This window comes from Dermacentor albipictus, chromosome 4 (assembly GCF_038994185.2).
Source record: "Dermacentor albipictus isolate Rhodes 1998 colony chromosome 4, USDA_Dalb.pri_finalv2, whole genome shotgun sequence".
NCBI lineage: Eukaryota > Metazoa > Arthropoda > Arachnida > Ixodida > Ixodidae > Dermacentor > Dermacentor albipictus.
In genome coordinates, this window is record NC_091824.1 from 121400028 (window position 1) to 121428000 (window position 27973).

The 27973-nt window shown below is 49.4% G+C and overlaps 1 long non-coding RNA gene across 1 annotated transcript; it reads right to left on the minus strand.

Moving 5' to 3' along the window:
* Nucleotides 1-117: 117 nt before the first annotated feature.
* On the minus strand, nucleotides 118-27973 carry LOC135917750 (uncharacterized). The gene is made up of 4 exons (XR_010569401.2): nucleotides 27683-27973; nucleotides 6828-6970; nucleotides 1931-2308; nucleotides 118-1817 (listed from the first exon to the last, which is right to left on the minus strand). It is a non-coding gene; the product is annotated as an uncharacterized lncRNA (long non-coding RNA).

The window sequence follows — 27973 nt, forward strand, 5'->3', positions numbered from 1 at the left end:
CTGAACTCTCAGAAAGTCTGCTTTCACGCAAATGTTTAGATAGCTCAGTCATTTTCTCAGCTCTGGAGCTTCTGGAGAAGAGCAACTCTGCGATGTCTCCTTGAAGGGTTAGTGTTTTGTGTAGGAAGTGAAGTAGATCTTGCTTATAGACGCGGTCTGAGAGCAATGCGGCGGGAATGAGCGCCATAACTGCAGTTTCCAGTTAACATTACAGGGTCGCCTAAGTGCGCAAGCTGTTTTACCAGTCACGCCAGAAAGCTTTGGTTTCGACTGTCATGTGGGCATTGAATCCTTAGTATCGTGTTGCTTCGACGCAAGAGTGACAGCGACAAGAAATTTTTGCAGCTGCAGTCGCAGACCTGCGGCGACAGGGGACGTGTATTCGGCGTCACGTTAGCGCTTACAATTGTAAGCTTTCAAGCCGCAACGTAAGCTTTACGCGGGTTACTTTAACTGATAATGCGGCGTAAATATAATGTATAAAACTGCTCCGTACCACCAAATTCCGGCAGAATGCGTGATAGTGTGGGCTCTATCCTGCAAGGACCATAAATAGTTGTGCAGTGCCGAGTTTTGCGTCATTGCACAAGTTGCTACGCTAGGGAGGCGCGTGCCATAATCGACATGTGGCACTCTGGCATCCAATGTTCTCGTGGTAGCGCTTGCTATCGCTACAGAGTTAGCCTCCGATGGTAGGGAGGCGCACTACTAACGCTCGATTTGTGTATTTCTGTCCTCTTCCCTCGACTCGTCTCTTCGTCGAACCGTGACTAACTGAACTATGCTTTCTACATCCTGATATCAAGGTTACGGCAGCGAAAAGTTTATGCGAGCGCACATGTCGACTCCTTCTAACGCCCTTATCGCAAGGGCCTCCCTTTGGTGTGCTTCCCCTGGGCTACGGAACGAGAAACGTGACTCTATATAGCATCTGGGGCCAGTAAAGCTACTTCCTCCGCAGCTTTTTTCCTCTTGTTTTTCCGCCACAACCATGTACCTCCTTGCTTGTGGAAACAAATAAAACCTCCTGACGGGCGCGATACTTCACCTTTCAGTCATGCCGTTAACATACCTTGGCCATTACTAAAGCCGTAAAATGGTTTACAACGTTGTTTCCATCCTCACTATTACAGCCACTGCGGTCATATTTTTCTCTCCCAGAGCCAGATAACGACAGACCGGCAGCCAAAGTTTAATCGGCGCTCTCAAGTTTTTGTCGGACGCCGGCGTCATTGATTTCGTCGTGGCTGAAAAATCTGGCTGGAGCCCTGGGGCGTTAGCCGTCGCTGCCGCGCGAGGTGGCGATAAGAGACAAAAGAGGGGGTGGGGAGAAGGTAGTGGGGAGGGGAGGCTCTGTAATCAACGGGCATTTTGTGAACAAAGGGAACATGCTCTAAACGACTCCGCAAAGAAAGCAGATTGGACGAGTGGAGAGTGGCCAATGTCGCCCTCTGGGAACCAGGACGGAGGAGAGGACGAGAAGCATGGTGAGGAAGTTAGGGGAGGGAAGAACAAAAGGGGGAGGGGGAGGGGAAATGGCAGGCAGCAACGTGCCATTTTGCTGGAGCGCCTCGCAGGTCCACCTCTCTCCCCTTCAAACCGCTGAGTAATGTCACCACAAGCCCTTATCAGTTCTCCGTCCAGGCCTCGGAAAACAGCAGTCTGGACAGTCGAATGATAAGGAAACGTGGAAACGGAACTTGGATCCGGTCGATGCGTGTTGAGACAGACGCTTCCGTTTCCGGTGAAGGACGCGTGGCCCGCCGCGGCTTCTGGGCCGGCGGCGGCGTCATTGGTTGCACGCTTGCGCTATTCGCCTGAAAAAAAAGAAAAGGGGTGTGGAAGGTAGCGCAGGGGAAAGAAAATAGTATAAACGTAGAGAAATTAGGAGTGTGGGCAGAGCACACTGTAGTGCCTTTTTCACACTCACCCTTTTTCTCTTGTCCGGCCGTGGCGGTGGCCGGTAGCGCCGTTAATTACCGACGGAAGAGGGAGAGAAGGAGAGAGAGAGAGAGAGAGCGTCGTGCCGTGTTCGCGGAAGGCGAGAAGCTGCCGCGTGCCGGAGGAGGCCGTCGTTGGCACTCCGCTGCGCCGTGGCTGCCGTTCTGCGCCCGTTTCCTGAGTTGGCCGGATAGCGCGTGACGGCGGGTCAGGGCGGCGGCGTTATCGAGTCGCATCCGGCAGCTACAGAGATGCGGGCATGTCGCCGAGGTGCGGTCTCGCTGTCCCCAGAGTCGCTGCCAGTGACAGCATCTCGACGATGCGAGCCCCGGTGGCTCCCAGGAACCAGCGGAGTGTTTCGTGTTCCCTGCGCAGACAGAACCAGCATAAACACGAACGACGCGGCGTAATAAACATTTTTTTTGCACCCTTACGAGTGCTCGCTCGTCCCATGGCGAACAGACCTGTTCTAAAGGCTCTAAATGTTCTTTTTTTTTTTAGCTGTACACGACAGGGAACTAAAACTGCAACTGCAACGAGATAACCTGCAGTTAAACACTGTGTACTGATTTGAACCATCTGGAATGCACCAAAATTCCGACGCTAGAGTCTGACAGCGATCGTTATGAAAGTTTATTTCATGTAGTTTTCATTTTGCCATGCTTCCTTTCCACAAAAGTTCGTCGAAAAAGACAAACACTTGTCCCCTTCAACGACTGGATATTACCGCTCCAAGGTAAGTGTAAGCTGCCAAACTGGCATCCTAAAGAGTGCAAAAATATCTGCTGCTTGGACAAGGTGGAGACAAGTTTTGCTTCCTATCCCGCTAATATATGCCCGAGTAGTTAGACGGCGTACTTTGTATGAAAATAATCGTGCAGTGGGCTTCATGTTTTCTATACGGTTGGGTCAATGAAATGTACGCGGTGTTTACAAAAAGAAGTCGTCAGCGAGTCTAAATCTTTCTTTTAAATGCGTAAGCATTTTTATGCTTACCCAATGAGGAAAACCGTCCGTCCGTCCATCTGTCCGTCCGACACATAAGACTACAGCTTTCAAGATATGGACAGCAGCAGCGAGCGAATTCGCCTTCGTGCTGCATCTAGCTTGAACACGAACTGAGAGGCGAGAACACAGCGCTCACGTAGCCATCAGCAGTCGGTGCTCCCTGTCCTCATCGCAGGTCGCTTTCAAGATATGGCCCGTGCGGCCATGCCATACGTAGACGCCGCAGAAATGCGGTTGGTCACGGTTCATAACGGTTCGACGCGAATGGATATGGCGCTAAAGAGCGATAACGGCTTATAATGACCGGAACGTCAGCAGTGCACCTTGCGCCACCACCTGCAGTAGTTTGCTTGCGTCATCAATTCACCTTGCACCGCCATTCGCAGCAGCTAGTGCCGCAGCAGCTCTGTCGTTTGTACTGCTCAGATCAAGTTTCATAATATTGATAATGACACCGCGCTGCGTGGAGATAAGTGGCGCAATGCTTACGCATACTTAGACAACTCCCAACAACTTTTTTTTTTCAAATTGTGGTTTAGTTGCCAAGCTGGTTTTTCATAGACATCTCAGAGAAAGTGGTCAACAAATAGACAAACTCGAACTTCTATAGAGATACACGAACACGCAGTCTGTGCACCATAAATAGACCAGATTGAGTGGGCTTGCTAGCATATGTCTAAAGCATGTACAGTTATTTTGAAAAAATAATCAGGCTGGCGGGGATGAAAAGGGGAGGGAGGGCGAGCTTACTGAAACGCAGATCAAGATTTCTGGAATTCAATAGAATATATCCATATGTTCAAGAGAGCTTGCTGTTGGGCTAGTTAATAAGTGAAGTCACGGCAATAGTTGTTAGGCAAGTCGATGCTTTCGGCGCGCTTTCTTCCACAATTATTTAGCATATCTCAGCGCACCTAGGCGTTGCCAGAACACGACTGAATGATAATGCCAATCTGCCGACGTCTCCGCTCTTCGGTCGTTGACATCTTCTTATCTCCCTTCAGCATAGGCTTTTTAATGCGGGAAACTATTCGTACGGTAGCGGTTAGCGCTTGGCGCTTAAGGCCAATCTTCGAAGGCAAGTACAGTTTCTTAAACGGGTTCGTTACAATGATGCTACCAAGTGCAAGAAATAGGGTGTCTTTCGTGGTACCGAACGCTCATCTGTGTGCACTTAGAGTGAACCTTGCTGGCTATGAACGAATACGCCGGAGACGGCAGATACAAAAGCGTGCTGTACATGAAAAAAAAAAAGAGAGAACCACGGTTTACGTGTGCGAAAGCCTATAGAGTTCTAACAGCGCAGCTTTAACGAATTCGGACGAGAGGTCGCAGCACCGCATGAAGGCTAGATAAGCGAGAGAAGAGGGAACTGGCGAATTCCTAGTCAAAGAAAGAAAACAAAGGAAAAAAGAAAGAAAGAAAGTAAAGGACAATAGCACACTCTGAATACGGCGGGGTTAAAGCTGCACGCATAGGGAGTTGCGCACGGAAGCGTGGTACAGCAGGAGGGCAGGGGCACGTACGAGAACAACCACGGTATCAGAAAGGAAAAAAAAAACTAAAGAAGAAGAGAAAGAGACGGCCAGCAGTAGAAGGAGACGAGCACACACAGGAAGTGAAGCGGGCGCACTGAAGCAGCCGGAGTTCTGGAGCATGCCAATAAATTGGAGGTCCAATTCGTCGCATCTTCGTTCTCGACCTCGTTCTCCCTCTTCGGAAACATCGACGGGGGTTCCCCCCCTTCTTCTTCTTTCTCCGCCTAGAGAATGTTCGGCCTTTAGCGGACTGAGAACGTGGTGCGTGCGCGGTGCTTCCTCCCGGCCCCGTCGACCTACCTTGCAGGAAACATTTCAGAAAAGCCTCTTTGGGGACAAACAAAACAGCAAGAACAAACTCGCTTTTCGATGTAAAGAGCGGCGAAATTTGCCGCGCGAAGGAGCCGAAGGGTATGCGAAGGAAGCAAGGGGAAAGGAGGAAGTGAAAAAGGAGAATGAGACAACTGGCTTTATACACACACACACAGACACACATACACGCAGACATATATAACCGGTGGTAAAGCACTGAACGCGCAAGCGAAGCCACGCGAGAGGGGAGAAAGTGCAAACACACACGCGAAGCACCAGACGGGCGATTGAAAGAGAACTGCGTTGGATGAACGGTCAGAAAACAGCCGCTGCCGTTGCTGCTGCTGCTGCTGCTGCCGCCGACGCTGCTGTGTGTACGGAGTCAAATCGATCGAAGAGAGAGGTTTTCGTGGAAATCACGCCGGCGTGGCCGCTCCGCTGGTGCCGGGGCCGGCTAGCTAGCCAAGGCCTGGGGCCCCGCTGTAAGCGCGAGATGTTCACCATTGCTTTGTTGTGCTGCTGCTTCGTCGAGACCGCAGCGGCGTGTCCTATTTTTGTTTTCTTCCTTTGCGATGCGAGAACCGGGTAGCCGCGTGAGCTGCGTGTTTGTGCCGGTCTGCTTACTCCTCTTCCTCTCCGGCGCGAAAAGGAAGCTCCGGAGCCGATGCGAGCCGGCCGAAGCCGGAACGACGGCGAGTCCCACAGTCGTTAAAGCGTCATATGCCGGCAGCCGCCTATACCAGGCAGAAAAGAGAGGGAGAGACAAGGGAAAGGGTGGGGGGATGGCGGTAACTCACCGTCTCTATAAAGAACCGATCTCTTTCGCGTTAAAATGTAACGAAAGACAGTATACTCGAATGACTACCACGCTTGAGGCGAATGAGGAGGGACAGGCGACCAGGAGAGATTTGTGTGTTGTAGGAGAAGCGCGGTTGACGATGCGGGAGTGAGGGGAAAGCGAAGCCTGTTGTCCTTCCTCCGCTATCTCGGCGTGCGCGCGCCTATCAGGGAAACGTTTCGGGACACGCGATTAAAAAAAGAAAGGGAGTGAGAGACAGTGAGAGGGAGACAGAGGCCAATCGTTCTCGTTTTCCCGTTTTATTATGTATACTTGTATCCGCCTGTGCGCCACTCTGCAAATCCCTTATTTAATCTACGCCGAGCCAGGAAGGAAGTCTGGACAGGATTATCCTCTGCGCCGTGTCCGCCGAACCAATAAGCTTAACGTCGCGGCGAACGAAGAAGAGCAGAGCCGTAGATTTTGAAGCGAGGCAGCCGGCGGCGGTTTACTTGTGGTTGGCTGGGTCTCTCTCGAGCAGCGACCAGCTTTTTAACGGATTCCGGCACTGACCATACCCGGTGTTCTTGTTCTTTTATTATTACGTATATATATCTTTTCTGCGGGGAGAGAGGGGGGGGGGGGCGGCGTCGTTTTTTATACGTAGGAGTCTTGCGTTTTGCTCGAGTGTGCGGGCTTCTTGCTTAATCGCAGTTCAGGAATGCTTTCTCGACTAACGGCAGCGCGACACGGGAGAAAGCAGCCGGCGGGATCAGTTCTCCGAAGCAGAATTTTTCACGAGGGGCTGCGCCCGCGTGTCAGAGCTATGCTGATAGCATTTGCGAATCCTTTTGTTATTTTTTTCTTTCTTTCCATTTACTACTCGTGCAATCCTCTTCCTTGGGTTATCTAGGCGATGCAGAGTTCTTGCGACATTGGGTGCCTTAAAACACCGATTAACTATTTCTTTTTATCTTTTTTCTTTCTGTTTTGTATACCCACAATAAGTAACGGTGCACGAAACAATCGTAAATTTGAGCAACGGTAAAGGTATCCGTTCTTCTAGGAGACAACAGATTACTCGTTCTGTATGTATCGATTATTTGTGGGGTGAAGACAGCCCCAACAGGTCCTCACCCGAATAGCTTGTAAGTTGCCATTATTGGCCGGCGCCTGTTCTGGCAAAATGCTCTTCCGTACGAGCTTGCCTTTCTAGCGTTCGCCCAGGTTCGCAGAAATTAGGAATTTACCTGGAGGCTCACTGTCTTGCTAGCTCGGTGACGTTCGCCTCGGGCGCCCTTGGTGACGTGGAGCACTGCAAGCACTTTTTGGCAGAAAAATGTGCGCGACGAGAGCTGAGGAATCCGCCTGTGACGCGCCCGTCCGGTTCGTCCTGCAGACATGAACAGATTGAGAGACAATGCATTCAACTACCACTGTTTACTTCGCGCACTATACAAGGCTCCATTTTATTGCAGTAATAGCCGTACGAGAGGCACCTCTCGGAGGTTACGGTAATGTGGTGTTTCTTGTGGGCGAATGGACATAACGCACATAGTGACGTGGGATATACCATAACAATGCACAACAATACACAAGATACAATCCGATAAGCTATCACAGCGCCCAACTGGTGGTGGAGATGGCAGTGCATACACCATTAGACTGCTCTACCGAGACAATACGCGCCATAAAGGTTGCGCCTTTGCACGAGCTGGAGCCATGACATGCGTAGTTAAAGTTAACCATTAAACTAAACCCCTATTCACAGAAAGCCTGTCGTTCCGCGTATTCTCACATGCGGCGATGCACGTTTTAAGTTCAAGAACGTTTCTTTTGGCTATTCTATGCCACTTCCGTATGTCTATGTGGCCTCGATTCTATGACCTCGTAGAATAAGAATAGCTAGTCCACTATACGAGAAATCAAACGCCTGCAGCATCGTAAGCGAGCACCCATCTTAGGGGCCGCGCCAACAGTTGAGAAGCGGTGTCGCAACACGTGCCGAACGAAAGCACACCGCCACCGATGTGCTGTCATGATATGAAGGCGCATGTTCGGCTCGCGCGTGTAGAGTTAGAATGTCCCCAGAGACGCGCAGTGAGTTTGGCTGCAAAAGCGACGAAGCTAAACGGACCCACCGTCACGTTCCGTTCACTTGGCTCTAATGGAAGTTGAATAAGGCATGTGTGCTGCGCGAGCGAATAATAAACTCGCATAACTTAGACGATCATCGCAGAAAAAATCAGCTGGACTTTTTTACTTATCTATGTTTTGCACCGGCACACGGTCGCAGTGTGCCACTGAATGAGAGAGCACGGTATGAAAAACCATTCCGGGAAGTACGTAGTTCTTGGTAAAAGCGTGTACTTTGTGTGTACAGGATTTGTTTACTGTCTATCCACAGACGTCTATTCTTTTCAGAGGAAATATCGCGATGTTAATCGTTACGCCCACGTTTGGATTGACGAAGCAGGCTTTGCTGCAATATCGCCGATTGAAATTATGTCCAAGAGGAAATTAATATTCTTACGGATGGGAGATACAATTAAGATCGACATTATTGCGCAGAAGAGATGGTCGTTCTGCTCACTGTCTTGCTCGCGTACGGAACACATGTTTGTAACGTTCGTGCTTGTACACTGAAAATCACCACGAGCTTGTAAAAGCTCCCGCGAGAATGCTGGAGAACATATAAAAACAGGCGCAGATTTATAATTCACGGTAATTTAATATTCTAGCCCGAATGGGAAGAAGCCCTCAAAAGCCCGGACCTCAAACACCAGCTCAAGGCCGTCCAGAGGGCCCAAGAACTGGCGGAGCGTCACCACGTCCCCGTCCCGACTTGGGCGTCGCCTACGGTTTCGGCCCGAGGAGCTCCCCGCATGGGATCTCTAACGGCTTAAAACTCCTCAGGACCTCACTGAAGTTCTTGACTGACTGACTGACTGACTGACTGACTGACTGACTGACTGACTGACTGACTGACTGACTGACTGACTGACTGACTGACTGACTGACTGACTGACTGACTGACTGACCAGAAGTAATGAGAGTGTATGAACTCTTGCAGAGGAAGCAACATGTTAAAACCACACTACTGCTCGTTGAGAGGCTCTTGCTCGTTGGTCTGGTGTCAGGTCAACCACCACCAACTATTTCTGAAGGCTTAAACGTCGCATCACTCAAGTGCAAAACCAAGGCACGTCGGGAAGCCTAGCGTGTTCTTGGTGCACCCGCTGAGCACGACCGTTGTGTGGGGAAACCACTACTCGAAAATTGAGCAGAAAGATGGGCTGCATGTCCCGGTAGGCGCAGGAATACTTCTTTAGTAATGTCGAAATTTCACTGTATATGTCTCCATAATTTAAAAAAAGATGTGCAAATATCCATACAAGCATGCAGATGTGGCAACAGTGCGTATGCGTAACGTTTTTACTTGCAGCGGTGTGACTCGACATGCACAGGTTGTTTTTGCGAATCTTTCGGTGCAAGGTTTTTGAGGATAAGCGAACCTCGCAGAGGGCGGCGCTTTACAATTTACAAATAATTATTCTCGATATGGTGGGGGCGTACGTTGTAACTTGCGGAAGACAAACCAATGTGTTTGTTTGAAGCACCACGTAGCCGTACCGCGCTGTTTGAAGCCACCAAGTAGTGTGACCATAGGTGCCGAAATCGAACACGTCTGCTTTCTTGCACTCTGTACGAAACAAACACGCCAAAGCACAGGACAAAACTTATGCGGGAGAGTTAGTCAGTGACTCATAACATGGATAATTAAGCCACAAGCACACTGACTCGTCTCGTGCAATGGAGGTGGCCCCTTCATTTACTTCCACTGAAATTCACGGCAGCTTTTCCGCATTTCCGTGACGTCATCTCATGCCGCCATATTATAGAAATGCTCGTATAAAAAAGAAACGAGAGTATGCGCACTTACGAAACCGAAACTATAGAACGCGTGCGTTTTCCGCTTCTCTCCGGAATGTACACGCAACTAAAGTTAAGAGATAACGAGTTGGTGCCCGTTCCCAACGGCTCATGCTCGATTGCGCCGTCGCGCCAGGGCCGTTTGCGGGAGCGATCCAATATTTACGCCGCAGTACGATTAACGACCGGGAGATGGCGCCTGCCTTATTGATCGTTCGCTGCCCGTTTGGGGGCTTTATTTCGGGCTGTCCATAACCTTCACTCAATGACGCTTCCTATCTTTCTAGCAGATCTGTCTCGTTTCCCCGCCCACCTCCCCACCCTCCGTCACACTTCCTATACTACTTCAACCCTTTCCCGCATGCGGCAGCACTTAAAGGGCCCGGAACTGCCTTGCCAGGAAACAAATAAACCAGAACAAATGGAGCTAACAACAAAAGGAGGAGAAGAAGGAAAGATTTCGTCCGTCGTGAGCTACGGCCTCCCGCACTCCCGTTTTCTTTCCCTTTTAATCCTAATTCTTTCCGTCTTTCCCGGCACTCCTCGCATCTGCTGGGCCCCGGTGCAGGAACGCAAGCGCAAATGACGGTATCTCGGGAGGAGGGCGTGAAAGACTGGAGAAAAGGAGTGCGCCGCCCCACGCGTTCTATATATACCCGTACAAATTATTTGATTAGCGCGCCGAACCCGCGCTTCTAACCCTTCTCGCAAAGCACTAAAAGAACGCGCAGCGGCGGGAGCCCTTCCGCGCTTATTTTCGTATTCCTCGCAGCAGCAGCGAGCAAGCAGGCCAACACCCGCCCTTCCTCGGCTCGTCTCTTCGCGGCTCGAGAAGAAGTCACAGCCCAGCCGCTGCTGCTGCTCCTGCTGCTGCTTCCTCTTGGTATCGTGGCCAAGTGCTCGCGCCTCATTTTATGGGTTAAAGTCTCCCACCGCGCCATCCCCTCCGGTCCCCATGCCTCCCTGCTGCACCTTTCCCCCATCCACACCCTCTTACTATGGTCTCGCTTGGTCGCCTTACCGATCCGCCTTTTTCCATTTTGTTCTTCCCTACTTCCCAATTTTCCTTTTGTCTTGACGATCCCCCCCCCCTCCCCGTTTTCTGCGCTCTTTTTAGGCAGCTTACTTTACGCCTCCTTGTTTCGTCGAGAAGCGGGCGATAAAAATGGTTCTCCAAAGTGGAGAAATGGCAGAGGTTGGAGATAAAGGGCTTGATGAAGGGAACGAGACTCGAATGGTTTCTTTATTTGTTGTCTTCATTTTCGGTCTCGTGTTTCTTTAGTTTTTCGTGCTCCCCTTCTTTCTTTTTTTCTTAGGGAATTTGGGAGCATATAGCGTTTCCCTTCCCCCGTCTCCCTTCCTTCTAATGCGCCCTTTGTTTTTCTTACTTTCACTCTCTTTTCACGCCTTTTACGACAGTTTTCCACTTCGCCAATGATGACATGCGAACTGGCTTCGGCGGTGCTGACAGACAGAAAGTGAGAAGAAGATTGAGACGAAGGTAAAGAAAGCAACAAAATTAGGGGTAAAGGGAGAGATGAAAATAAACGGGAAGCTCATGAAGACCAGCGCAATCGTGTTAACAAAAACACGAGAGACGAACGGCCAGTGTAGGGGGCGATCGGAAAATTGGCGAAAGTGGCTGTGAGAAATGAAGCGGGGGAATATCGAAAGGCCACAAAAACAAAAACAAGAAAAGAAAAAAAAAGCAGAAATCCAAGCGGGCAAGTGTGGTTGCGATCAAGAGGAAAGCGGCGTTGGCAAGAAGGGAGCAAACTGCAGGGAGCGGACCATAGTCCCAAGCCGTCGCATGTTCTCGGCAGCCCGTAGCAGTTTCCTTCTTTTTATTCAGGAAGAAAATTGCAAATACATAGAGTGTCGTCGGCTTCTTAGAAAACGCGGTAGTAAACATCTGTTGCGTGCCGAAGGACGCAAACGTGCGTGTATAGCTGTGCTCTGAGACCACTTGTATTTCAGCTTTCGTTTTATTTTATTTTTTCTTCTGGGATGACACAATGCATGAAGAGAATCATGTTTTGATACCTGCATGTATTTGTTTTCGTGTGTGCGATGTCGAGAGTGGATTATTTTCTTTCTTTATACGGAGGGGCAGTGCTGCTATGAAGCTAGCACTCTCTGCGGCAAGAAAGAATATTCGTGTAGCAAACAAACAGTATATGTCAGCACTGGAATGCCATGTGGTAGTCGATGTTTCCATAGGCATTGAAGTATGCGCTGCTCTTGTGTTTGTAAGATCAGCGCAGGCACTTAAATAGCAGGCAGTTTCTGTTCCAGCGGTCTGTCTGGATCTCTTGTCCCTCCTCAGCAAGCTTTTCTAACTGAATGTTATAGACGATGTTTGCACAAGTTAGGTAATCAAAACTCTCACTGACAGACGCTCGAAGGCAGCGCTTCGGGATGACCGATGGCCTTTGCGATTGAAAGGGTCGGTGTATGCGAGCTTCGCATAACGTGCACTTCCGGAAGGTATAAGGCGCAACTTCCCCCACACTCTTGTGTAAGCAAAACTCGTGATTTCCACACTGCAGGGATCGCCACTCCCTGGCATCCGTCATTTGCAGCATTCTCTGGAAGATAATGCTTCTTTCTTTTATGTTCTCAAGATGATTACGAAATCGGGGAAAGGAGGCATTTTGCGGGAAAGGACGCGTGATAGGTGAAAGTGCATAAGAAAGAGTATACAGCGTTCGCAGTGAGAGAGAAAGAGAGAGAGAGAGAGAGGCCTTAGAGAAAAGCGTGCCGAAGCGAGCGAACGTTATGCAAATGAGGCGCCGCGGCGACTCCCCGGGCGTCTAAAGGAGAGACCCACGCGCTGAGCAGCGCACCACTTTATGGCTCGCCAGCTTAGCGTAGTAAAATGGCCCGCTGGTTTCGCTGTGAGCGAACGCGAGTGCGGGCAACTATTGAGACTCGCTCGCCTCCCGCTTCCCGCAGCAGCCCAACGCACTCGTTCCGGTTATAACCGGCATGCAGCGCGCACTCTGGCTGTTTATTCGTCTCGAAACGCAGGTTTTTCGCGCCGCTGAAGCGATTTCGCTCAATGCGGAAAGTCGCTCCGGAGCTTTGCGTTCCCGACAGAGGAACTGTAGAGATGACGATGGGAAGGAATAACGGGCGAAACGGCACCACTTTTTTTTTTTTAATTTCGTGGACATTGCGAGGGAGTGAACGAGCGGGTAGGTGAGTTGGCTGTTCTGCGGATGAGTGAGAAGGACGGGACTGAGTTGAATCAGTCAGTACGCGGATGGTATCATTAGTACGGGATCGCGAAAGCATTATACGCGTAGCACAAAAGAAACGTGGACGAAGCAGAGCATCACATAGGGACGCACACAAAGTTCAGTATGTCCGTGTGTATAGAGACACACGATCTGAGTAAGCTATAGCTTACTCAGATCTTCACTAGCTCCTGACTATAGTCAGGAAGTCAGCTAGTGAAGCCGGTAAGTGAGTAAATAATAGGGTGAGCGCGTAAAGCAGCGACATGACTGAGCGAGTAATTCAGTGCGTGAGTGAATGAATCAGAATATATTGAGCAGGGTAGAAGTGATACTCTTGCTTCATGCAGGTTATGCTTTATAACACGTAAAAACATCTTTATACAGGCGCTTTTATGCATGCATGCCTCTCGAGTCGGGATACGATCATGGTGGTCGGGAATCGAACGTGCGACCTGCATGGTGCTCAGCTACAATGCTCCTTCACTTCTTGTAGCCGTTACATTTCCCTAATAAAGCGCGAACAAACAACAACATATAGAGACACACACACACACAAAAAAAAAAACGACAACACGGGCACCGTCATCACTGCGGCGGGTACTTTGCGATTGAGACTTTGGCTGTGAGCAGCACTGACGCCGTTGCTGTGATATTTCGATGCTATATACAGATAACAAAGTGACACGCACAATAGGAGTTTATGTCGCTCGCTAAGAATATTGGTGCTATCTTGCAGACTCTAAGTTGAGCCCACAAGTATATCATTGCTTTCTGTGTAAATTTATATATATCGCTGCATGTTTACGCAGTCATTTCTCCAAAGACAATTGGTTTCTCTCCCTGTCGAAAAAAAAAACGAAAAGCAAGAAAAAATCCACACCTTCAGTGGTATTTGAAGTCCGGACTGCGCGAACTTCCTTATCTGTTGCTCGTGCTATTTTGCCATGTCTTTGCCTACGTTATAACACCCGCACCTATAGGATGAGGAGTAAAAGGAAGGAAGGAAGGAAAGGTAGGGAGGTCAACCAGACGCAAGTCCGGTTTACTACATTACACAGGGGAAGGGGTTAATACAAAGTATTAACCTTAAGGCGTGGGCTCTTATACGTGGTGTAGCGCACATCGTTGTATGATTGCTGTTAAAAAGACATTCAGACGTGTGAAGCAGAGGCGCTTGGCAGTTATTAGTAAGCCAATTTAGTGATGATACAGCCCAAGGCAACAACGGTAGTGGTCTTATTTCTCTGTCATAAAGTATTTACCGGCTGCGTAGCATATTCATCAAACTAGTTATCTTTCTGCCCACGAGTATTCCGCTTTTGAGTAAACGTCCTCGAGTAACTTCCGAATGCGTTCATATAACGAGAAAGTAACTCTGCCCAGTAAGAACAAGTACGAGCATTGAATACTTCGCACGACAAAAAAAAAAGAAACAAGAACCAACAAAGAAAAATCGCGAAGCGACTTTGGAAAAAAGAAAAGCAGGAAGGAGCTGTTGACGCTACAAAAACGTTTTCGGTGGGAGCGAAGAAAGAAGCAAATTTACATTATAACAAAGGTGGTGCTCAGGCTGAAGCAACGTTCTTCGCTTTTACATCTGTTTCGTTGCCTTTCACGCTCCGTGCCGTAGTGTACAAAGGCTTCAGCAACACGCGCACGCGCACTCTAATAAAGAAGATGCGCACTGGGACATGGCAGACTAAAAATAAAGAGAGTGATAAGAAATAGAGCGATAAGCGTGGGGCGCAAAAATATAAAGCAGGAGATCGGAACTTCAGGGTAAGGGAAGCATGGGCACGAGAACTCTCGGACCATCACTGGCGCGGACGCGGCGGGCGCAAAGTAAACAGCGTGTCTCGGCGCGGGAGGCCACAGGGCACGGCTTTGCCCGAGCTTAGAAGAAGCCCCTCTCGAGCCAGCGGCGGCGTGCCGACACACCGGAAGTTAGAAGTGGCGGAAGTGACGACAGAGGTGGCACGGGTCTCTGGATGGGTGGGGGGGGGGATGTCAGGGAAAAAAAAAAAGGGCCGGGACTCTCTGAAACGCTCCAACATACTCCAAGTGCAGACCTGCGTGTGTGCGCGCTTGTGTGTGTGTGTGTGTGCGTTGGAAAAGGAGAAGGGGAGTCGAGAGAGTGACGTTCAGGCAAAAGTCAAGCCACCTCTATATACACTGCCACTTCCACCGCTTCATTCATCCCCCCGCCTTCCCTTTTCCTTTCCCTCCTTTCGGGATGGCCTGCAATTTCCTCTCATCCATCACCACGCGCCAACAGGGTCGCTGCGGTCACCGCCTTCTCTGTGTTTTACTTTGCTGCCGGGCCGCGGATTTCCCGCAGAGCCTGCCTGCGTGTCTACCCGTACTCCGACAGGCGCTCACGACCTCGCCACCTCCGCAGCACGCTGGGTATGTACGGACAGCGCTAGCCGCGGTGTCCGGTCGTAGCCGCGAGGTCAACTGTCGAGTCGAGAAAAAAATCTCTCTCCATCGTTCGTCGCCATAGGGAAGGAATTACGCGGCCGAGAGCGCGCATACGTGACCTAAACGGGGTTTCCGCGCCCGGCGGTCGCGCTCTAATGAGCGGACAGAGAAGCAGTGTTCGGCAGCGTCCCACGGCTCACATTCCGGTTGCTTCCCGAACTTTCTTTCCCTGCGCGCGACCGCTGGGCAGAAAGCGTCGATTAATTTACTCCACGGCGGCAGCGCGAAACGTTGGGGGACGGTCGCACGGTCGTCCCTGCCTTTTACGCGTGGACGCCATTATCGCGACGGCCGCGTCAGGCGCACCGACGTCCTCTTATATTCAGTTCCGTCTTTGCCAGGGAGGACGTAGTACCTTGTCGAGTAGCACAGTACAAACAAAAGCCGACGTCTGAACCCCCACTACAGCTTCTCGTACAAAAGCTATGGTGAACATGGTCACCGAGCAACGTGCTACGGAACTGTTTGAACCCGCGTTGTCAATTGAAAATTTCGTTGCGAGGGTTGGTGGAAGTCGAAAATTCGATGTAGGTCGACGCGTGGAGCCGAGGGAAAAATGGAACGGTCTAAAAAAAAATTTTAATAAGGAAAAGAAACTGCACGAAACGCTCCTTTGATAATGCAGCAAGCGTTTTTCAGACAGGTGATTACGTTTCATTTAGGCATGCTTGCCTCTCTGCCCATCACCATAGTCAGCAGCGTAGCCAAGGCTACATGTTAATGGGCGTATTTCGCCTGCTCGCAAGCAAAGAAAAAATTAGAAATCGCTTACATCAGCAAAAAAAAAAAAAGCATTCACATACGAAAAGTAGCAGGCAGAAAGCTGAGCTGGTGGGTTTAAAGCTACTGACCAACGCACAAGAATGAAACGACAACGAGGCTACAGCCGATGTGGTTTCGGTAAATTGTTTCTTCTTTCCGCGCAGTAGAAACACGTTTTCAGGCTCTCCCTGGTTGCGACTGTATTTTGTACATAGACATCTGTAAAGGCTCGTACTCGCATGCATGTGCCGCCGAAACGCGCCCGAGCATCTGCTTAGACGCTGATCCCCGACGCAGACAGACGCACATGCGATTCCACGGCGAGACCCAACCTACCAGAAGAAGGAAGAAAACAGAAATTAACAGGAAGAAAAAGAACGGAGAGATGGGCCACTTATCTACGACGGGCGGGCCAATAGGGCAACACCGCCTTGAGGCGAACAAGAGTGGCTCGGCGCGCTGCTTCTTTAGGAGGCAGCAGACGTCCGGCGACGACCGTTAGGCCCACGGGCCGCCGCCGCCGAAGTAGCAGAGCCTAGGTGCCCGGCACTCGCGCCTGCTCGCAGCCAGCGTCGGCAACAGTTTACGAGTGGCCGCTATCAAGACAGACGGCCCTGATCGAATTAGGCCCTTCCCGGCAGGGGAGCGATGTCTGGCGAGCGAGGGCTCGCCGCTGCTTAGGCCTAATGGCGTCGCCACCGCCGCCTCCTGCACGCCCTCTCTCGGCGAGCACGACCGTCGGCACATTGGTAACGAGGCTTGAATGAGTGCGGCCGAATCGGGCGCCCCGGTTCTTCCCCCGATAGCGTCAGGGCTCGCGCAACGCCCGCGCACGCTGTGCTTCGCTCGTTCGCCGGCAGCCCCCCCCACCCCCGGACGCATCGGCGGTGGCGGCCGCCCGCGAGTTAGACGCGTCATTTAGCAAACTCGTTTCGGAAACTTGGCAGATGTGTTGCCGTTTGTTATATAGATGAAGGAGGGGGGGGGGGGGGGGGGGCTAGAGACCACCGACCTACGAGAGCTTGATGGGAGCCCGTTATACGAACGTGTAGAGCCCGCGTTGCGCGCGCATCGCGCGAACTACCAGATTGCGCAAAACCGCGCGGACTACCAGATTGCGCAAGATCGGCGTCGGCCGCCCAAAAGAGGCAGTAATTATGAGCCTTACGATTGGACTCGTCCGACTGCGCCACTCAGTATTGCCGACCGGCGGTGCGATGTTTTCAGGGGACGTTGAGCCGTTTAACCAACCCGAATGTAAAATGGTGCCCCCGCTAGATTTGCTTTCTGATGACAGCGATGAGGGAGCGGTTGTTTGGACCTCGAGATTGGTTGGGGTTCCGCGCGACTTCGCCGCCGCTTACCAACAGTGTGGTTTGCTTAACTTGGAGATCAGCGTACTGCGTCAGATTTGCATGGATGTCAAAGATAGCCCAAGAATCACGCTCGTTACATGATCGTTTACAACAATCACGCTTACAAGGACAAATGTACTCAGTGTCTTTTTTTTTTCAGTGCGCGACCTTTACTTTCTTGGCAGGTGAGGTGGGGAAAGAATTTAAAGTACTCAAAGTACACTTTATATACAATCCAAAGTATACATTGACTCGCCTACCATAGGTCAACTGCAGGGGCGCTATAACGTAGAACTATTCCAAACTTCTCCAGTTCGGCAATCAGCTATCCGCGATTGGTCAAAAACTATTTTTGGACCGACCCACTTCACCTTTCTGTAACGCGACGTCACGACAACCGGGACAGCTCCTCATCTGATATGCGTGTGCACCCTAATTATGCATGATTTAACCAAAAAAAAAAGAAATATGGTTATTTCTGAATGGTTATTTCCTTTTCGCCATTAGCCCTCGTCTATTGGTCAAAAGTTTTCGGGCTGCACCCACTGCACCTGCCTGTCACGTGACGTCACAAAATCGCAAAAATTCACCGCGTCAAAGTGAAGTGTACGTGTTAAACATGCATCAATATGACAAACAAAACTGAATTTTCTTCTGAATAGCAGCAGGCTGCCCCGCTGCGAAATGAATAAAAGATGGCTGCCGCCGATCGCTCAGGCACTGGCTACTCGCACCTGCCGGAGAGCATGGGTTTATTTGCGGATAACAAAGCTTTTTGCATGGCCGTGTAACGTTTTCGAGCACTTTCGGCACGTGTACGACCTCGTTCTGCCGTCTTTTTTGAGCTGAGAATACGTTGTTTTAGCCTCATTCTTAAGCGTACGTGGCATGCCGCCGCGATTTTCGACCAGCCACCGCAAGCTAAGTAAAGGAAAGCGGACCAATCGCTGACGCCGGAACCGCCCTCTTCATTTGGTTATCGATTTTCAGTGCAGTGGCTCAGCCTCATCGAATCCCTCTGAACTTGGGCGTGATCCTCGCCTCTTGTCAGCTAATTAAATAAGACAAGCCGCTCAGTGTATAGGCAATGATGTTCGTTATTCAATCAAACAAAAGTACCCTCCTATGAACGAGGAGAGTATTTGATTGGTCTGTTCAGATAACCCTGCGGGTGACCGCCCGATGCTTGAGTCGGCGGTTACGCAAATTTGACGTCAGGAGATTGGATTGAAAACATATTGGAATAGTTTTACGTTATAGGAGCCCAGGGCTAACTTGTACAAAACTCTTTAGTCCAGCCTAATCCACGTTTTCAGACTGATTTCAGTCTTAATGGAGTCTTAAGCTTCCCTAGGCGATAAGTCGCTTGCACGAAACCGTAAGCCAGCCCGCTAGATTAGGACAAGCTTGGAAAGTAAGCTGGGAACATAGCCTGGCCGTACGCAGGCTGATTCCAATCTTTATCGCGCTGTGTCAACATGGCTGCCGTGCGGCTGGCTCGACTCGAACTAATTGCCGAGCTCCCGATGAGCTGCGAGCGTGTGCTGTGGGATCGCGCGAACATATTCGAAGTGTTCGACGAATACGAGCTTCAGAGGCGATTCCGGTTTGGTCGCGCTCCTCCTGCGTGACGATCGCGAACATCCGACCCACCGGAGCCAAGCTTTGAGCGTTGATCAACAATTGGTGCCCGCGCTCAAATTCCTTGTCACGGGTGTTCTTTCTTTAAAATCACGGCCGGCGATACCGTCAAGGTGCACGAGTCGACGCGCCAAAGCAGCATTTTTCGCCGTTAGCGGGTCATGTTATCAGGCGACGCGGGTGACGACAGACACAGGGAAAGAAGCGTGCCACAAGGAACCTGAATTAGGTGCTGCAGTGTCGGCCACGCCAAAGTCTGAGGAACACTGGGGCGGCTCCTTCTGATGCCAATGAGCGTCTCGCTGTCTACGTTGCTTCTTTCATACTCCACCCTGCTCACTTTCACGCTTACCTTAAACGGACGCCGAAAAAAAATCCAAATAAGTTTAGACTGTAAGCGACAGTACGTTCTTTCAAAACTCTATTTCTATTTATTTGCCTTCAAAATATTGACTATGGCCGGTGCAAACGAAGTTCAAAGTCCCCATTTCAAATTTCGCGACGCAACCGCAACGTCAGTGTGACGCCACTGATATATATATATATATATATATATATATATATATATATATATATATATATATATATATATATATATATATATATATTTATATATATTCCTTCTATTTTGCCGCGTATTTTGTCCGTTTCCCTGCAGGAATAGTTTCGAACAGTTGCGACTTTGGGCCTCGACTCACTTTCCAATGCAGTGTCCCTTATATAGTACACGCCTAAACATATATCTAGCGCCGAGCGTACGGTGTCAAAATATGTTATGTCACACGGAGCTGGTGCTGGTATGCAAGGTGGTGTCGCCACTCGTGTTTCATTTTTGCGTGCTCCTTGGCTGACAAGTTCGCTTACTACAGCAACGCTTACCTCTTTAGTGATAGGTGTAATCTACCTTTCATGCGGTGCACGCGTTTGTGATTATCGCGCGCCAGTAACCAACTTTTCATGCCCCGAAAAATGTTGATGCAAATAATTTCGTTACTCGTCTTACACACATATTACGCTGATGTGGCCAGGTTGTAGAACACATGTGTGCATCGAGTGTCTGACCTCGCGACAAAATATATGCAACACGACCGGTGTCAGTCAACGATCATGAGCGCCTCAATACCCACTAATCACGCACATTGCCCTTTCCCTGTGCGTTTCGTTTATCATTGCTCGACAAGGTGTACCGGCACCGTACATGTATGTCAGCGTAGTGAAACCCGGCACATGGAATTTCGACGAAAAGCTACAGCATGCGCGGAGCCCGTCGCCCACCTGCAATGCTTCGCAGCAGCTACGGTTTTGCAAGAGCGTTGCACAAGCTGCGATCTCTGGCAGTGAGAAAAGTGTTTCGCCGAATGCGCCGCTGTATAGTTCCACGTATGCGAAGAGCAGCTTACGACCTGTCTGTTTGCTCTCCGGCGTGGCACACTGCTCTGTCACGGCGCCGGATGCAGTGGTTCGTGTGCTTTGTTACCGTGCTGCGCCTTGTGTAATCCGACAGAAGGGACGCATGCCGCAGTAGAGGGCGACGGAAGAGTTAATTAGTTTGTAGTACTGGAACGTGCTTAGTTTATTTCTTTTCTTTCTTTTTTCTTCCGCGCGACAGTGTTAATACATGCGATTATACACCCTAAAGCTGCGGCTTTGCGAGCCAAATCTCTGAAGTTCATAACTAATTTAGGAACTCGGAGGCTAAATAAGCCTACCCTGTGCCGGACTTACTTTAATCTGAACCCTAGTTTTTACAAGCGCGATTAACGCGTTAGCCTGTTTTTGATTGGTTGTTATTCATTTTTTTTATTTCTTTCAATACAACCGGGGTGGCAGCGCTGCGCGGATCCTGCGCTGCTGCGCTTGAGTCTCGCGTGTGCTGCCGTTGTCGCGAGAAACAGCTATGACGTCAGAACTGCGAATGACCTAGTGGTCGCGGTGTTCCTTCAGGCAAGAAAGGCTATACAGCCTTGGCAACCTGTGCTAATAAGTATAGCGCATAAGGGTGTCTTCCCATGGAGTTAAAGGAAATGCCATTACCACGCTTCCATCAAGTAACTGTACTAGACGGTTGGCCCTTGTCGTAGCTCTTAGTTGTAGAGGCTCGCTTTAGTTACAATTAAGCGCACCCGTTCGTCTGTTTGTGCGTTTCTACGTGTGTCTACAGAAGTACCCAATAGCCACAACGACAATTTTCTAATTTAGATAATAAGCGGGCATTCCGTTACGGCATGGCATACGCGACACACGGAACGTTCGCCATCGAAGAACGTCACTCTCGTTCGGCAATCGCACAGCGCGCGCCTAATTAGTAAAGCACAAACATACAAGAGTACGCCTAAGGGGACTCGGCGCCTGGCACGATCCTCATTCGTTAACGGGACGATGAACTCTTTAATCCAACTTCCGGTTGGCGCAGGCGCGCCGCCGTTCCTCTGCGGCGGTTCTTGGTTGCTTCCGCTTCCGCCGGATAGTGAGCCCGGCGCCTGCTTGGTGTGATAAACGCAAAACGGGAGAGCGAGCGAGAGAGAGATAGTACCGAACGGAACGTGGCGACAAAAGGACGCGACGGGAAAGACAAAAAGAAAGGCGCGTGCCCAAGAAAAAGAGAAGTTTTTTGAAAAGGAGACGAAAATATGGAAATCAGAAAATAAACGAAAAATATATATAAACAAGAATATATGGCATCGCAGGAACAAGAGGAGGTTGAGAGGCAGCGGGAAAGTGCGGCAGCGACCAAGAGGGCCAACTGAATGTCGCCGAGAATTATAGAAAAAACGAAAAGAAACAAAAAAATAAGCCACGGGTCCAATTGAGGAAGGTCGCTGAGAAGAGAAAGAAAGGCGGTATAGAACGAGAGCGTAAAACGAAAGTAAAATCAAAGAGAAAATCGACAGAGAGGGAGAGAGAGAGGGGCGAGTAAGGTGGAAAGGGGGGACCGGAGAACTGCCGGGACATGGTGGGACGGGAGCAGTGTGTTCCAAGAAGATAACTGGGGGCCCCCATGCCCTATCACTTTACGCACAGAGCCTGCGACCGGGGGCGTCTGCAGGAAACGCGACCCCTTTTAGGCGGCGCTAGGTTGGCTGGCGCAATGCCGCCGCTGCCCCGCACCACTGCATGAACGCTGCGTGCGTGTCCGATAGAAGAAGAAAAAAAAAAGAACACGAGAAAGGAAGGCCTGAAAGAATTCAGCCAGATAAGAAATCTCCTCGAACTTTTTTTTTTACTTTCTTCTTTCTCTTTTAGGAGAAGATGAAGCAGTAATGGAAACACCGAAGTATGGGCAGCGGCAAAATACGAGAAAAGTAAAGCGAAACTGGCGAAATACGCGCAGTAAGAAAGAGGTAAAAAACAAAGCCGTACCTCGTGCCACTGTGGGCGGAAATAGAGGGAGGAATTAAGGCGTAAGCCTTCGCTATGGAAACAAGGCGATCCAACGATAGCGAAGTGAAAAGACGAGCGTTAATAACGCGGGCGCGGAAAGACGCAGTCCAGAACGGGCGACGAGTCATGCGCAGCCTCCGAGGGGGCTTCTCTGGGAATCCCGTCGCTGAGACGGCGGCGGGGTGAGAGTCGAGTGGTGCCGCTTTTTCTCGTCAGCTTGGGGCGAGCGTATAGGCCGGTGTGACAGTGGGAGGCCGTTTATGCATCAAGGCTGACAGCAAGATGAAATATATATATATATATATATATATATATATATATATATATATATATATATATATATATATATATATTTAGCGGCAAATGTGAGATAAATGGGTAAGGCATTACGCCGCACCTCTTATCCATAATATAAACGAATTTCAACACATGGCAAAGTCTTGTTCAGAAGCTCACTTGTCACACGTTCTGACTCTTCGAGGAGTGAACGGACTCACCGTCAGTTAAACACACACACTCTCTCTCTCTCTCTCTATATATATATATATATGTATATATATATCTATATATATATATATATATATATATATATATATATATATATATATATATATATATATATATATATATATATATATATATATATATATATATATAAATTTATATCATGCAACTGGCTCCCACATTCCACACACTTCCAGATTTTTCCGCTTTGATACTATTAATGCTAAGGCAAGAGACAGATAAAAAGAAAGATAAAAGAAAACTCGCAGCCCATAAGCCAAACTGTAGTAGAACGGCAGAGATAGCTGTGGCAGACTTATTAGGCTGTTATCTATTGGAATGTATTTTTGTAGTAAGCTTGTGATGGCCTCATCTGCCGCGTTTATCAATGGCGTACTGCTGCTGAACCTGAGGTCGTGGGCTCGATTCGCCGTCGCGGTGGCAGCATTCGATGGGGGCGAAATACAGGAAGAAAAAGAAATAGAAAAAGGTAAAGAGAACGCTCGTGCAGTTAGATTTATGCACGCGGTAAGGTATCCCAGGCATTAAAAATTAATGCATGACCTCTCTGATGCGGCGCAGATTGGCCTCACACTAAAACAATTTACACCCTTAGAAGTGTAAATTTCTCTATAAATCACACCCTTACATCCTTTTGGGTTGGGTGAAAGGGTGTGATAATTAAGTTATAGACACATTTACACCCTTATACACGTTTAACAGTGTCAATTGTTTCACAGTGCATAATTCCAGCTACGATAGAAACTGCAAAATAGGGCCTCTCGCTCACATTAGGGGCGAGAACGTCCCGTGATATCGCAGTTCTCTTCGACGAGATTGGAGGGTCTTGTGAGAGATAGTGCATAGCTCTCTTCCTAAATGAGTCACGCATGTGTCTCGAGCGTCGATGGATTGAAATTAAATTGTCCGGTCTCTGAAGACAGGGCCAAACTGAGAAACAGAAGAGGGGTGTACCTTTTCTGGAACGCTCCCTGGAAGATGCTCTGACACTCTTCACCTATACGATGGCAAAAATTATCACACATCTCGAAGAAAGGAGAACGTACAAAAAATGTCGTACTGAGTCGCAATACTGACTAAGCCACATTTAGGTAACTGCTGTTGATGCGAAAAGTCGAATCGCTCGAGAAGTATTATTGTTCAAACGATACGCACATCAACATAGTGACGTTGTACAAGCGCGGTAATGTTGGCAGCATAAGTATATACATGCCGCGTAATGTGAAATAGAAGCGACCATAAGTCACAGTCGTTTTCTAGGATAGTGTGAAAAGACAAGGGTGACTAAGCGACGGCAAGCGAGTAAAACTTGGAACTAAGCGTTAGGCTGTCTTGATTATGACCCTTTCAACCTGAGGCGCAGCTGCTGACCAGTCGCGACGCAAAATTTATGCCGCTCATCACGTGCTTCTTATGCTCAGCTGCCGAAATTTCGGCGAACATGTTAAAATAACGTTTCTCAAGCTTTACTTTGACCCGTATTCTCGAAAACGGCTTTTCGCTATAACTTCGTATCAGGGTGTGACAGCAAATTGTAATGTTCACATATTATTAGCCAAGTGGCTGGCCAAAGGCAAAACAAATGAACGAACGAAGGGCTTTGGGAAATTTGGTCCTTGGTTCTTCTTGTTTTTCTTTCTTCCTACTTTGAACATTCACAGCTGCCACCGTACAATCAACACCACCTAGCTAATCTAGGTGGTGTTGGTACAATACACTTTTTGTGTCCTTTCTTTCTTCGCCCTTTTTTCCTTTTTTTTCGTATCGTCAGGGAAAGTTACTTTTGACGTTACTAAACCCGAGCTTCCTATGTACTACCACTGACGACGAACAGAATTAAACCGTACCGAGTGTAAGCAACGGTATTCGCTTCGTTATTTCCAACTACAAATGATCACTTGCGGCGCGCCGCCAAGCTTTCGAGGAATCTGAGGTCAGGCCGCAGACCACAAAATGGCAGCGCCCAGTCCGCCCACACGCAGGAACGCACAGCACAAGTATCATCGCTGGATGCGTGAGGTTAAAGACACCTAGCTGTGGTGACATGAAGCTAGACAGATGTGACGTTACAAACAGCTGAAGTCACCGGATTTATTTTCTGTTCTTTCTCTCTCTCCCTTTCCCCCTCATTTTTTTAATCAAACAGGGCCACCGATTTAGACCGCGGCGGGCGTCGCATAGTTCCGTCGCGGCATTCTGTGTGTGTTCCCAAATGGTGCGGTGGTTTACCGCTGAGCTTATAGACATTTCTCTTTCGGGGACAACACTGTCACTGACATCGGAAACGGCCAACGAAAAACAGTAATAAAATAACGGTTGCACGTGTGTTATGGGCATGGGATCGGCCTGAGCAAGTCAGTGCAGCAGGACGGCGGGAAGTACGACCAGAGCAGAGGAGACACACACACACACGCACAGGGCATGCACACATGTGTCTGCGCTGCGGCGGCGAGTCAGCGAACGCGCTGGCTCGCCAGACAGCAACGAGTCCAAGGCCGGCGGCCGAGCGGCTCTCTCAATGAGCGCAATGAGGCTAAATCCGCCGGTCGCAATGTGTGCCCCGCGTGTGCCGCACTTTCCGCTGTACAACAGTCTCGCTCTCGCTCCCCTTTGTCGCTTCGGGGTCCTGATTTCACGCGCGCATAAGCCGCGCTAGTTTCGTACGTGAGCCGCTACCGTTTTCAGAATGTTGACCTGTTGATGTGAAACACATCCTGCTCACTGAGTGCGTATGCTGAATACTCAGCGACATTTTGCTGTTTGCGAGTTGCTCTTAACATCATCCTTTAGACAGTGTAGTTATAGAGCAGACAATCCAAACCGCCCGTAATGGCGGCAACAGACTGTCAATAAGAGGGCCGTCAGTAATACCTGTATTGCATCGCTATTTCCACTGTGCAACCGGCTCACTTACAACCCCCTTCCCCATTTTTCTCGTCCTTTTACGTGTTCTCTTCGTACGCGCTTGTCTCTAGACACGAACGAATATCGATTTCGTGTGTCTTATTGCTTTCTTAGACGCTAAGTGCTTCGTATGAGTCAAGCAAGGCCGAAAGAAAGTAGGAGCATGCGAGGCCAGAGACTACCTGTGATGGTGGTTACAGGCTGTGAAAGGGCTCACGTTGTTATGGGCCAGCGCTCACAGCTGTTCGAAGCATACAATAGCAGAAGGGAGAGACGCCAAACGCTGCTTCTCACTTATCCTCGGTTTGTAGAGAACTCGCTTCGGGGGCGGTTACAACGGCAGCTTATTCTCTAACGGGCCATGGTGCAAGACAAATTGGCCTGCCCCAGCTTCCGGGAGTTGCGAAGTTTTGTTCGCGAGGCGATGTCTTTCAGCTTCAGATAACCTGCTTTGTATCGGCTTCACTTATCTATATATATTTTACTTTATTTTTGTGCTGTGCTCCATACGTTCTAAAGAAACAAAAGTTCACAATACCAGCAAGCAATTCATGGTCATAGAAGAAAACCAAATCTTTGCCGTGGTTACAAAAATCCAAAAAGCCGCTAATGCGAAACGCACTGCTATTGCAGCTCGAGAACATATCGTGATAGTGTTCCAAACCAGCGTGGCTATAATGAAGCGCTTCTCTCAGTTCATTGGCTAGCACGAAGTAAAGTTACAGATCAATATATTTCCAGTCGTGCAGCTACCTTAGCATAACTGACTGAAACCCTCACGAGCAAAACATCCTGCGCATATTGCACAGCCTGAGAACACACCAAGCAAGGCGCAACTTATAACTAATCCGTGCGTGCGAGTTTAAGGCTTACTCTGCTTAAAACAGCCTATATATTTCCTTTCTCCTTGCATGTCACCGGCCGCAAGTCGGCTGACGGCATCGTTGGCAGAAGGCTATGTTAGGCGTTTTACCTCGACGTGGGTAAACAAACAGATTTGCCCGCAACTGAAGGAAATTACGAATCATTGGTTCTCTATTGTGGAGTTCAGGGACAGCTATTGCGAATATTGCCTGGTCATACACAGCGATCAAAACACACAAGGTTCAGTTGCTGAACCGCTTAAATACGGGAAATAACTTATTTCCATGCAACAGTGCTTAACACTTCACACTAATAGGTACTTATTTGAGCGAAAGTATACGGACCAGACATACCGCGACAAAGCCAGGACTGCAGTCCGGACATGGCATTGCGAACTTTCTAGTGCACTCGTCAATTCGAGTTAGTGCGTCTGAATTAAGAATAAATTCAGTTCTTTCATTAAGGGGAAGTGGGGGGGGGGATAAGTGTTAGATAAGCAGTTGATTATGAAAAAAAGAATAACTTTTAAACGGTAAAAAGCGCGGCACTACTACCAGGCGGCAGCTTACGACGTCCGCATTGCTTTTTCTTGTCGCCTTGTACGTGCGCGATATATCTGAATCGTGCTGAGGTTTGCTCGCGAGTGAATCACGACGTCGAGTGCACTTTCTCCCCTAGTAAAACTTGATCGCAAGTGCTCGATACCATTCGGTAGTAGGTGAGAAGAAATCCGTAAAAATTTTGTCATTCCTACGCTGCAAGGACACATAATCATGTCTCTGAGTGCCGATCAGCGAGCGATACCTCTGTAGCCCTACCCCGACTGGGGCAAAACAGAAAATCTACAAGGTCATTTCGATCAAGACTCATCGCACGTGGTTCTAGGTACTGCCGTGGTTGGAGCAACGTTACATTCCTAAGCTTTATAAGAAGCCAAAGCGGCGATCATTAATGTAGCTGGCGGCTCGAAAACGAAAAATAAAAGAGGGGGGGGGGGGATTCCGTTGATGTACGAACCTCGAGCGTCGCGTCCAGCTGAACGTCATCGTCGGAGTCCGATAGAGAGGCGGCGTCCCGTCGAACCGGGGCCATCCGGCTCTCAACGGAGGGACGGACGATGGTGGTCGTTGCGGCGGTTACTCCCGCGGGATCGCTCAGCGTCCATCCGTCCATGCAGTGCACGCGTCTTGGGCTGATGAGAGAAGAAGCAAAGCAGAAAGAGCGGATGGGAGACGCGCAGGAAACATCACTTTTCTTGAGTCCCCGCCGACCCTGGTGTCTGCGACGGCGAGACAAACGAGCACGCCG